This window comes from Hipposideros armiger, unplaced genomic scaffold (assembly GCF_001890085.2).
Source record: "Hipposideros armiger isolate ML-2016 unplaced genomic scaffold, ASM189008v1 scaffold_95, whole genome shotgun sequence".
NCBI lineage: Eukaryota > Metazoa > Chordata > Mammalia > Chiroptera > Hipposideridae > Hipposideros > Hipposideros armiger.
The window spans coordinates 2,091,964-2,105,368 of record NW_017731445.1 but is presented as its reverse complement, the minus strand read 5'-3'; positions in this window follow the sequence as shown (position 1 = coordinate 2,105,368).

Below are 13,405 nucleotides of genomic sequence, written 5' to 3'. Positions count from 1 at the left end.
AACCACTGCTCAGCAAATCAAAGGGCACAGAATATCAACCACCCAGTCTAGCCCTCATCAAACCAGCGCTTTCACTCAGTAACAAAGGTGTGTCATGTACTACCAGATGCGAAGTACCGGGGATGATGACAGCACTTATAAGGTGATTGTGATGGTTAATTGAGTTATACCAGCTCTTACCATGGGGCAAGCACTCAATAGCTGTTAGCTATAAAAGACAGTCCAGGATAAAGTTTAAGAGCATGAACTCGGGAACCAGAGTTCAAATCTTATGTCACTTACTAGTGGTGTGTCCTTGGACAAGTTATTTAATCACTCTGTGCCATAGTTCTTCACCTGTAAACTGGGGATAACAGTAGCACCTACCTCAAAGGGTGGTTGTGAGGATTGAATGAGCTAATATAAATGAAGCCACATAGCAGTGCTCAGAGCATAGCAATGGCTACATAAAAAGTTATTTTTATGATTAAGAAAAAGGGGAAATCGCATTGAGGGAAAAAGTGTTGGCGAAATATGGAAAATCAGGCATCGATTGGGTTGTCGGAAAAGTCATAACGCATGTTTGCAACAGATGGCACTAGTTCATCTTTGGAAGTACTAGAATCATTCACATTTATTGTTATTGCTATGTCATTTGACAGCTGACAGTTCTAGCTTCATTCTAAAAAAAACTGAGCGATTTGGTTGAGTTTTGCAGATTTTACAAGTTGAAGATGGAAGACCAAACTGTGCATTTTTGCCATATTTTACTGTTTTACTTACATAAAGGGAAGAACACGCGTCAAGCTTCTGAAAAGTTGCATAAAGTTTACGGTGACAATGGTCTACAAAAATGTCAGTGCCAACGATGGTTCACAAAATTCCATACTGGTGATTTTGATCTCAACCATGCTCCTCAGTCAGGGAGGCCCACCGAGGTTGATGACAACAAAATAAAGGCATTGATCAAGTCAAACCAAAGTTACATGACATGAGAGATTGCAGAAACATTGAACATCCATCATTCAAGCGTTCATGACCACCTGAAGAAGCTGGGATACATTAAGCAAGCTCGATATTTGGATTCCGCATGAACTCAAAGATCTTCATTTGACAGCGTGTAACAACATCTGCAATATTCTCATTAAAGATGAGGAAAACGATCCTTTTTTGAAGAGACTGATGAGAAGTGGATTGTTTACAACAATGTGGTGTGCAAAGGGTCTTGGTCCCGACCGTGATGATTCACCTCAAACGACATTGAAAGCAGACATTCATCAGAGGAAGGTTATGCTCTCAGTGTGGTGGGATTTTAAAGGTGTCGTGTTTTTCAAGCTCCTACCAAGGAACCGAACAACCAATTCGAATGTGTACTGTCGGCAATTGGACAGTTTGAACGAATCCATCATCCAGAAATGTCCAGAGCTTGTTAATTATAAAGGAGTTGTGTTCCTTCGTGACAACGTGAGACCACACACAAGTTTGATCAACCATCAAAAATTATTGGAGCTTGGATGGGATGTGTTATCACACCCACCATACTCTCCTGACCTTGTGCCATCAGACTTCCACTTGTTTCTCTCTCTTCAAAACTGTTTGCATGGTATAACATTCAATTCAGATGAGGCTGTAAATCAGCACCTTGTTCAGTTTTTTGCAAATAAAGACTGCCCCTTCTATGAATGAGAAATTATGAAGCTCACTGAAAGATGGCAAAAGGTTATCAAACAAAACGGGCAATATGTCATTGATTGATCTTTGTTCTTTATATAAATAAATGACCTTTGAAAAACAGACAAAATATGTCATGACATTTCCGACAACCCAATATGTACCCTACTCGTTCTCTAACAATATTAAAAGAGTTTGAGCACCATCACAATGTCAGGTTTCTTTGTATATGTATAAAATCTAAGCACTGGATAAGACAATAGTGGGTATAGTTGAAACCCCGCAGACTGTAATCTGAGAGGCAGAATGGCATGTTGAAGAAGTCAAGAGAGCTGAGTTCTCATTCCAGCTTGACGACTTATTAGCCATATGAACTTCAACAAGTCACACCGTCTGCCTGAGCCTCAGTTTCCACGTGTCAAATAATGCATGAATATAAGTGACATTCAAGGTCTCTTCTACTGACCCTCGTGTGTTATGATTTTATAAAGCCTTGTCTTTCATTATTGTTAAATCAGCTCCATGAGAATACAGACTAGGTCTGGATTATTACTCACATGTATCTGAGTCTGGCACTTAGTAAGTAAAATTTGCCGAATGACTGAATGAAAGTGTCAGCTTACTTATATTCTGAATTGTTCTCCTGTACCATGCCCATCCCCCCTCCTTGCTTTTAGCCAGATACAACTGTAGGGGGATTATTTAGAATAGTTTGCCTTTCCATTTGGTCATATCTTGTTTTATGACTGTTGGAAAGATTTTACATATTTATTTATAAAAGTCCTAAGTCTGCCTTGTTCAATTTCTTCTGAACTATTACTTTATTTACATTATCTACCATTGGAAATGAAATACCTCCCATATTTCCATTTCCAGGTGCTTATTGTTAGTATGGAGAAAAGTTACTGGTCTTTGTATATTTATCTTATATTGAGCCATCTTACCAAATTATCTTATTAATTCTAGCATTTTTTTCTTTTTTTTAACAAGAGTTTCAGGGTTTCTGGAAACAAAATCATATCAACAAATAAAGGCGTTATCTCTGCTTTTAAATGTGTATACAGAGTATATTTTTTATTTTTGAATTTGTTCATAGTGCCAAGAAAATGTTGAATAGTAAAAGAAAAAAGAATATGAATAGGAAATTTACAAAGTAGTAAAATAAATACCCAATAATAATATGCTGCAGCTATTTCAGTTAAGCCAGGAACAAGAAAACAATGCCAAGCCCCACTTTTGTATGACAAAACATACTATAAGAAAAACAAATGAAAAATTTTCAGTTTCACTCTTAGTCATATTTCAAAGTGGCAAAAAATAAAAAGAGCTATAACATTTATTGCTGGTGGGATGAGCTCTCTGAATGGCTAACAGCTTCTTTAAATACTCCCAATATGTATTAAAGTGAAAGGTTCACATAAACATTGACACAGCAGTCCCACTCTTGAGAGTTGAGAAATACCTTATATTTAGGATAATGACATTTTGTTGATTACTTAAAAACAGTTTTCCCATGTATGACTTGTCTTTCTCACTTTCTTTATGGCTTGTTTTATGTTTAATTTTTTTCACTTTAATATAGTTAAATTTATCAATCATTTTGTAGCTATCCTTCCTCTATCTGCTTAAGAAGGCCTTCCATACTGTAAAATCACAAAGACATATCCTTGTATATATTTTTACTTTCAAAGTTTTGCCTTGTACACCTAAGTTCTAAATTTACCTGGAATACATTTACTTGGAGATACAGCCTGAGTCAGGGATACAATGTCACTTTCTCCCTCCATTGATAGATAACCAATTGTCACAGCTTTATTTATTAAATAATACATTCTTCCCTAAATGATTTGCAAGTTCCTTTTGGCATCTACCAAGTTTCTGTAGTTGTATAGGTTTGTGTCTGGGTCCTCTATTCTGTGCCATCACCCAGTTTGGTTATGTCTGAGGCAATCCTATACTATTTTTAACTGCTTTTGATATAAAGCTTTATAAGAAATTTTTATATATGGGGCATGTTCCTCAGTCTTATAGTTTTCCTTCTTCAAGAGTGTATTTGCTATTCTTGGGCCTTTGAATTTTCATATGGATTTCAGAATCTGTTTTTCAAGTTTTTAAAAAAATTGTTTTTAAAGTTCTATTGGGGGCGTAGATTAGAATTAATAAATCAATTTTAGAGAATTGCTATTGAGACTACCTAATATGTATTTCTGCATTTATTTAGGTATTTTTAAATGTCTTTCTCTAAAGCTTTAAAATGTTCTTAAGGTTTGCACATCTTTCGTTTTCTTTTTAATTAAACTTTATTGGGGTGACAATGGTTAGTAAAGTCATGTAGGTTTCAGGTGTACAATTCTGTAATACATTATCTGTATATCATATAGTGTGTTTATCACTCAGAGTCAGTTCTCCTTCCATCATATATTTGATCCCTCATCTTTCATTAGATTTATTCCTAAGTAACTTAGATGTTTTTGCTATTGTGTATGACATCTCTGGTGGTTTTAAAGTATACCCATGCATTCTTTGAAATGCTTCACTTTAAAAGGTGGAGCTTAATTTTGATCTTAGTAGGTGTGGGATGGGCTTAGAGACTCTCTGCTAAGGAAAAAATAAAGCAGAAGTAATTCAGAGACTAGATCATAAAAGGTGCTGTAGCTTTTCCCTTGCTCTTTCTCAGACCACCCTCTGTGCAGCAAGGCAGCTACCATGTCATGAGGACACTCAAGCAGTCTTATAGAGAGGTCCACATGGAGAGAACATGAGACCTGCTAATATCCAGCAAGGAATGAGGTCTGCAGACTCCATCCACAAGGGTGGATGGTCTTGGAAGTGGATCCTCTAGCCTTAGTGAAGGATTCAGATAACTACAGCCCCACCAATATATGACTGCAGCCTCGTAAGAGACCCTGAGTCAGAACCATCCAGCTGAGCCATTCGTCGATTCCTAACCAGGAACTTTAAGAGGTAAGCGATAATAAGTGTTTGTTGTTTTAAGCCACTAAGTTTTGAAATAATTTGTTACAGAATAATATATAAGTAATACATCTTTTTTAAAAAATGTTTTGCTTGTTGCTATGCATTGGGTTGTCGGAAAAGTCATGATGTATTTTTTTCTGTTTTTCATTGCAAAATTGCGTCATGACTTTTCCGACAACCCAATACAAACAAGGGAATACCAGGCAGCCACTAAAAAGATGACATAAATCTGGAAATAGATCTACATATGGAAAAATAACTATTCTATATCATTAAGTGAGTAAAGAAGATTATAGATGTTACATTTATCATCCTACATATGTAAAATTATATATAAAAATACAGGTGTATGACATTATACAATATGTAAAAATTATATGTATAATTATATATATGTGGATATACATATGTGTATGTATACATATAGTATGTAGTATACATAGATATACAGAAATATAATGATTTCTGGATGAATATTCACCATGATGTTAACTAGTTATTTGGGGATGTAAAATATAAGATGGATTATATTTTCTTTTTACATTTCTCTATTGTCAATTTTTTTGTATTGATCTGATATCTTTTTTAAAGCAATAAAATTTAAAAGACAGATTGCTCTGAATAACTCCAGGTACCAGGGGCATGACCAATGGGTTGGAGCAAATGTTCATGTTAGAATATGGACATTGGATGTAGAGATCACAGGGGGACCTGCTCCAAAACAAAAATGAGGAAACAAATATATATTTAGGACCAAATGATGCACCTTTCTGGTTTACAAATCATCTGGAGGAGTCTGCATCCTTGATGACGCCTTAAGCCTCCAGCATCCCTGGACTGCCAATCTTTGGGCATCTCATCACAGGAAGAAAACAAAGCCTACAGGTAGAAGCCCTTCCTTAGCATTCTTTCAGTTACCTGTAGCTGAATGTAATTCTAAAATACACATGCAATAAAACCTTTTTAAATTGACCTTAGTCATATTTTTTGATGTTCTTATACAGTAGGAGAGAACATTTACTTTTGCCAAATTAATTTTAAAACAAATCAAAAGTGAAATTACAGTGGTAAGGAAAATCATTATCTTCCTTGAAAGAATAAGCTACTTATTAATCACAAGCCCTTTAGCATCGCCAAGCACAGGGTTACATACAAATAGATGCGATTTCAACTATAATAGTTTATATCTACTGCTTAATTCTTCTTGGCAATGCCTTGCTAATCCATTCCATTTTGACCTTCAGTCCGAAGTACTGACTTTTTTCATAAAGTTCTATAAAATCAGCTACCTTGCTTTAAAGTTTAATCTGTATCAACATAAGAACAGTATAACCACATGTGCATTTTTAAAAACCTATTATTTATGCCTTCAGTGAGTATAACCTTCCCCACACACATTCATCACCTAAGGTCTAACTCCTCTGTTCTGATTTTATGAGTAACCTTTGCAGAGAGATGATATTTTAGAAAGCTGCATGGAAAGTATTTACCTATGTTATATAATTTTGCGATAACTTTTGACAAATGCCAAAAATACAACAACAACAACAACAAAAAAAAAACCAAAACAATCTTTGGAGTAAAACTACATAGACAATTTGAATAATATAATTGAGTCATCATCAATCACTTATAATTCCTTCCCTTTGCCACATTTATTACCCTTAAAGATTTTCAGAGAATGATTCTATTCCAATGTTCTTCACATACCATCTGTCCAAGTGCAGTCCTCATATTCTTACTAGGTTTTCACAGATGCCACTTTGTAAATCGGCAGATCTCCTCAGGAGCATCATCTGGCTCCCGTCGCCCCTACTGCAGGGAGCCCCTCGTCGCGGCAGTAATACCAGCATCACAGCAGATGTTCTATACTCTCTGGCTTATCACCCTCTCTTAGTAGAGTTCTTTGAATGCAAATTTTGAGGTGAAAAAAACTTTTGGGTGCAAGCATTTTCTGTAAATGCTTTCCCTCTCTATCAATTGCAGTTCTCAGCAGCCTCATTTCTGCTCTTCTGGAGACTTGGTCAGAAAGAGTCTCTTTGCTCAGAGTACAGGAGGCAGAGTCAGGCACAGAGAGATGGACACCAAAGAGAATACTGGAAGACCAAAGTAAGTTAGATGCAAAGCTGTGCTGAATTATATGAGGCTAAACTTTTTAAAGAGCTACTGGGTCTATTTCATCATGGAAATTAAGCAGCATTGTAGTTTGGGCAGAAGAGAACAGATTGTTTTTGGCAGGTATTTGAAATACAACTGTGACTACCTACTCGATATACAAAATGGAGGACGGAGAAAGTTTCCACGGAATTAGATCACTGAAGGCAATTAATTTGGACAATTGAGCCCAGTTCTTTTTTAAATGCCAGGATATGATATTTAAATTACTCAAAACACTCCTTCCAGATCTACAACTCCCTTGTTCCACCTGAACACAGTCTCAAAGTGAAAACTATATGCAGTGATGCTGAAACAATGTCAAGTTATTGGGAAACGACACTGGCCTGGTGTTAGAACGGGATTCTACAGTCAGATGTGTCCTAACTCACTTATCTATGGGGACCCTGAGCAAGTAAGTGGCCTGATTTATCTGACACCTCAGTTTCCTGATCTCTAAAGTGAGCAGTGGGACTAGACAACCTCTGGGTCACTCCCAGCTTGAAAGTAGCACAGTGCCTTATATACAGTATGTATGTTTACACTTTATGTTGAATTGGATTGCATCCACTTCTAAAGTGGCATAACAGATATCAAGATCTGTTGCATCAGCTGAGGCAAAAAGATCAAAAAGAAACACGTTGAAAGTCTGTCTACGCATGTTTAGAAGAAACGATAAATGAAGATGAGAAACTAAGGTGACGGTTTTCTAAGTAAGGCACACATCCTTACGGGCTGCCAATTCTGCCACTGCAAGACAAAGGAAGTGCCCTGAGGGGCTGCTAGATGAAGCCTAGGTTCTGGATCCAGCCCTGCCAGCCACTCACCAGATGACATCAGGCAAGAAACCTGCATCTCTGAGTCACAGATTCTCCAACTTTAAAAGAAGGAACTAAAGAGGATAGATGTATTTTGGGAAAGTGGGTGCACCCTTCAGATTTAAGCCTGAGTACATTGGTAAAAAGAATGTGCAGTGACAGCTTTCTCTTCTCCCCATCACCCTCTTCCTTTTTCCCAACTCACAAACAACTTTGATTTGGTCAGCAAGGATTCCAACTGACAAAGACACTTTGCAATCAGTTGCTGTTCCCATTGATTGCACATTTCACCTATGACAAAACGGGCAAATCTAAAGAGAAAAGAAGTGAACAAATACCTAAATAATTCAATTATTGGAAAAAAGTCACCAGACTTAGAGGGGGCTATAAAAAATACTACTTTTTTTCCCCCCTTTATTGGAAGTTGGAGAGAGTCTTGTTTTTTGTCATTTCTTTGTTTTGGCTTGTTCCTCATCTCAACTTCCCACTTTACAATCACAATCTTAGTCCTGTACTGACAGGGGATTCAAAGGTCTTAAGAGGAATGCAAGTAAACTTCCCTAGTAAACACTAAACTTCTCACCGCCCCCTAACCCTGTCTCCCAGTGTATTGCTCTTCTTACCATTTGCCTTAGTTTCTCCCTGTTATTACTACTCGCTTCCCAAGCCATCCTGAATCTCTATCTGTCCTGAATCTCCCCACCCTAAGCTCACCCTCCACCTACTCAGACTTCTCAACCCAGTCCCATTGCTCAAGTCTTTGTCCTATCAAGATTACTTCTCCCCTGTCTCATTTCCTCTAGTCTTAGAAGTTGAAGGCCCGTTTAAGGGGGCGAACTCATATGACTAAGGTGTTAACATCTTTACAAGCTCATTGCTCCTTGTGGCACTGCGTATTTATAAGAAACTGATCTAGACACAGATAATATCTCCACACTGTCCTGTCCAACATGGTAGCCACTAGCCACGTGTGACTATTTAAATTTTAAAATAAATTCATTAAATAAGACTTAAAATTCTGTTCCTCAGTGGCATGAGTCATATTTTAAGCCATAAGAATATTTCTGTCAGGAGGCCAGCCGAGTGGCTCAGTTGGTTAAGAGTGTGAGCTCTGAGCAACAGGGACGCTGGTTCAATTCCCACATGGGCCAGTGAGCTGTAACCGAGCTGAGCTGCTGCTGAGCTGCCAACAGGTGGCAGGATGGCTCAGCTGGTGAGAGCACGTGCTCCTAACAACAAGGTTGCCTGTTCTGCATGGGATGGTGGGCTATGCCCACCTGCAACTAAGATTGAACAAAGCACCTTGAGCTGAGAGGCAGTGAGCTGCCAATGGGCAACTGGACGGCGACTGGACTTGAGCTGAGCTTGCTGCGCCCTCCACAACTAAGATTGAAGGACAACAACTTGGCCGCTCCCCTTCCCCAATCCCCCAACACTGTTCTCTTTCCCCAATTCCCCAATAAAATCTTTAAAAAAAGAGTATTTCTGTCAGCACAGAAAGTTTTATTAGTCAGCTCTGCCTTAACATAAAGGAATTTATTTTAATGGTAGACTGTGAATATGATCATTATTCCTGTGCTGAGAAACTTTACAGGTGCTAAAAATAAATACATTTGTGCATTACAGGCATATAATCAGGAATTGGGACAGGAGCTAGCTGGATGAGGGAGAGATGAGCATCTTCTGGTGAGTATCATATGACAGGGTTTGGGCTTAGGCAGGCCAAATGAAGGTAAAGTAGAAGGGCGTTCTCTTTTTTATATTAACTGGAAATTGTCCAATAACCTATTATACAGATAAGAAAACTGAGACAGAGGTTAAGTAATTTGCCCAATGCTTTGACACCGGCATGCAAAATTAAGTCTATTTGAATTCCAATGTCCTTTCTGTTTCGCCATGCTGCCTATCAATCTCTGTCACCAAGGAAAAACAGGTGGGACTCCCAGCCAGTGTTTCCGGCCAGAGTTCCTCAAAGCTCACTCGTTTTCTCACCCTTCAAAGTGGGGATGGGGCTAGGTCAGGACAGAGCAAACATTTTTTGACATTTTCTCTTGAGATAATTCTGGATTCTCAAGCAGTTATAAGAGCTAATTCAGAAAGGTCTTGTATATCCCTTCACAATATCCGTATTTTAATCTGTTACATACTGATACTCTGCTTGGGGCTGGCATCACAGAGACAAGATTGTCTTTGTCCTTGGAGACTGTAGAGGCCAATGGGGAGCATATACAGGAATAGTTAATATAGAGTTAGTTAAAACAAAAATGTAATGCACTGTCACCTATCTATTAGCAAGTAAAAATAATAGCAACAATCTTCTAGCTAAGCTACTGGGAAAGAGACACTTCCATGCTTTATTGGTAAGAGTGTAAAGTGAGGCAAATGGGGAAGCAAGTTGGTAATATGTAGGAAATATTTTTATCTTTCAGCTAATATTTTTTGAGTGCCTGCTCTGTGCCAAGGCACTAGACTAGATTCTGGGGGAAATCGGTGAACAAAGCAGACACTGTCCAGACCTTCTAGAGCTCGTCTTGTTTATAGGCAGATAAGCTTTTGTGAAAAGTGCTATCACCAGCAATGTAAAGATGTTACAGAAGCACATGTGAGGGAAGTTACATTCAGCCTTTGGTGATTAGGGAAGGAGATAGTAGATTCCATCTACTAAATGATAAACAGGAGCTAGCGAGAGGAAGAGGAGACAGTGCAGTGTGGAGACAACGTGCTTTAAACAGAAGTGGGAGCAGGAACAGCACATGGGAAGGCTCGGAATGAAAAGAGAATGGCCTAAAACTCTGGCAAAATTACCTCAAGGAATAACCCAGAATTCAAAAAAAAAGAAAGAAAGAAACAACAGCAGCAGAAAAAAAACAAACCCACAAACCTATCAAACATTGACTTTTATCACATCATTACTTAAATAGTGGAATACTGAAAAATATCTATTTCAATAAAAGAGATTTGGTCAATTTATAGATGGTACATCCACAATATGGAATATTTTGTAGCCATTTAAAATAATGCTTACAAAGTATTTTATAAAATACCAAAAATGCCTATGCTAAAATGTTGAATGAAAAAAGCATACATAATTTTATATCTGATATGACCACGACCGTGTTACGTGTGTGTGTGTGTGTGTGTGTGTGTGTTTGTAATTACATGGAAGGAGACAGGTTAAAATGTTAATTGTCTTTGGATGGTGAGATTATAGGTGATTTTTATGTATATGCTTTTATTAGCATGATAGTTAGCAAAACCCAGCTCTACCATCTGTGCAATCTCAGGCAAGTCACTTAACTTCTGTGTCTCTGTTTCCTCACCTGTAAAATAGAAATAATTACAGCACCTGCATGATAGATTGCTATAAGCATTTTCATAGCACAGTATCTGGGCAAGCTACTACTATTATTGTATCAATTATTATTGGGTTGTCGGAAAAGTCATGACACATTTTTGCAACTAAAAACAGAAAAAATACGTCATGACTTTTCCGACAACCCAATAGTATTCTGCTATTTTTTAAATTTTTTCTATAATCCACTTACATAACTTTTATAAAGGGAAAATGTTTACATCACTCTTCACTAAAATAATTGCCTTATATTGTTAGTGGCATGTGTTTTGTAAATGAGCACACTGAAAAGGGGTGGCTAACCACCTTGGGGAAACAGAAAGGTGTCAGAGAAGGTCAGAAGGATGCTGTCTGGGCTGACTTTTGATGAAGAAGGACTTAGGGAGCAGGAGGGCGGAAGAGAATTCCAGACAAATGGAGCATCATACGAACACTTAGGATCTTAGTAATTTCAAGGCTGGGAGACCATCCAATTCTACTTTCCAGCCCTGCAGGTCTCCCTCTGCCCCTCGCCCTACAGGTTCCTAAATGCACTACTTTTTGAGCAAACCCATCTTGTGTCTGGATGGCTCTTTTTTAATTACTAATTTTTATTGTGAAATACACATTTTTTAGAATTAGTTTCAGCTGTACAACACAGTGCAATTGTTATACTTTTTACCCCTCGAAGTGACAACCACCCCGCACTTCCGCCACCCCACTTCCCCCCCAATATCATACATATCTATTACAATTCCCTTGACTCCACTCCCACACTATACTCCACGTCCCATGACCATATATATATATATATATATATNATATATATATATATATATATATATATATATATATATATATATATATATATATTGACATACAATACTATACAACATCAGCTTCAGGTGTATAGTGCAGTGATCAAGCTTCTACCCCATCCATGATGCAGTCTCCCTAGCAAGACATGTGACCATCTGACACCCTACAAAATATTTACAACATGGATGGTTCTCTTTTAGAAAGTGTTTCCATCCATGGGAATTCATCTACCATTGCACTTGCACACATACACATCAGAGCAAAACCTAAGCAACACGCCTCGCACCAACAGACACTGTCAGGGTATGAGTCACCCAAACGTGGCCATCAAGGCAATATTCCTCACTCTGCTGCATGGATGTGGTGCTTGTGCTTAGCTTTGAGATACCTTACAAGCTTTATTCGCTCTATTGTTTTAGTGCAAAAGCCATAACAGTGTTGAAAGTTTAGGTAAACAGTATTACATGATGGCAATAGAAAGAGAGAAAGTTTAAAAATATGAAAATAATGCTTTTCCTCTTAATAATAGTATAATTGATTCTGAAGAAAAAAGTGAATTTATGAACATGTGAAAACTATTGGGATGGTTGGCACATACAAAGAAGAGATGGAATTGGAAAACAGTTAAGTATGTAGCTAGAGAAACAACATCAATATTGTATGCCAATAGGAGAAGACTAGAAATACATTAAGAAACTTAAAGGTTAGGGCTGGTGAGAGACTTTATTGTAAGCTTGTAGGTCTGAGCCCCACTGGAAACTAAACAACATCAGCGAATGCTACACTAACAGGTACAGACCTTGTAGTAACTGTTACCTGTACCAACACCTTTGAAATATAGTTAAAACTGAACTACATGAGAAAGATAGCATTATGAATCAGTGAAGAAAAGAGGTTATTTGATAAATTTGTTGGGACAACTGGATAAAAAGATGGAAAATAAAGTTGGATCCCAACTTCTCTCTTTACATCAAAATTAATTCCTGATGGATCAAATCCTTAAATGTGAAAAATGAAACTATAAGAATTTTTTTTTGAGAATTACAGATAGGTGAAGACTCTTCTATTATGACATAACACCCAGAAGTCATAAATGTTTTACATGGACAAGATCTCACCACAGCATAAACTCAGAAAAAAATATTTGTAGTTCATACCAACTGCAAAAGGTCTGTTTTCATGGTATATAAAGCTATCCTACAAATCAATAAGAAAATACCAACAACTCAATGGAAAATAGAAAAAGAAATATGACAGCTCCTGATCTACATGAAAAGATGCTCATTGCATCCATAACAAGAGGAACATTAATTAAAATTAACCCACATATTTTTCACCCATAAAATGGGGAGAGCTCAAGAATGTGATAACACATTGTCATATATTGGAGTTGTAAGTTAGTAAACTTTTATGAGGGGGAATTTGGCATTATAAATCAAAACTACAAATGTGAGGCCTTTGACCTAGGAATCCCACCTCTACTCTAACAATTTATCCTTCATAGATCCTAACATATGTAATGTATGTATACAGTTACTGATTGCACCATTGTTTATAAGAGCAAAGACAGATATGGTGTCGAATCATTATGTTGTTTTGTACACCTGAAACTCATAATAAAATTTTAAAATGCTGTCATCGCTAAATAATGAAAAAA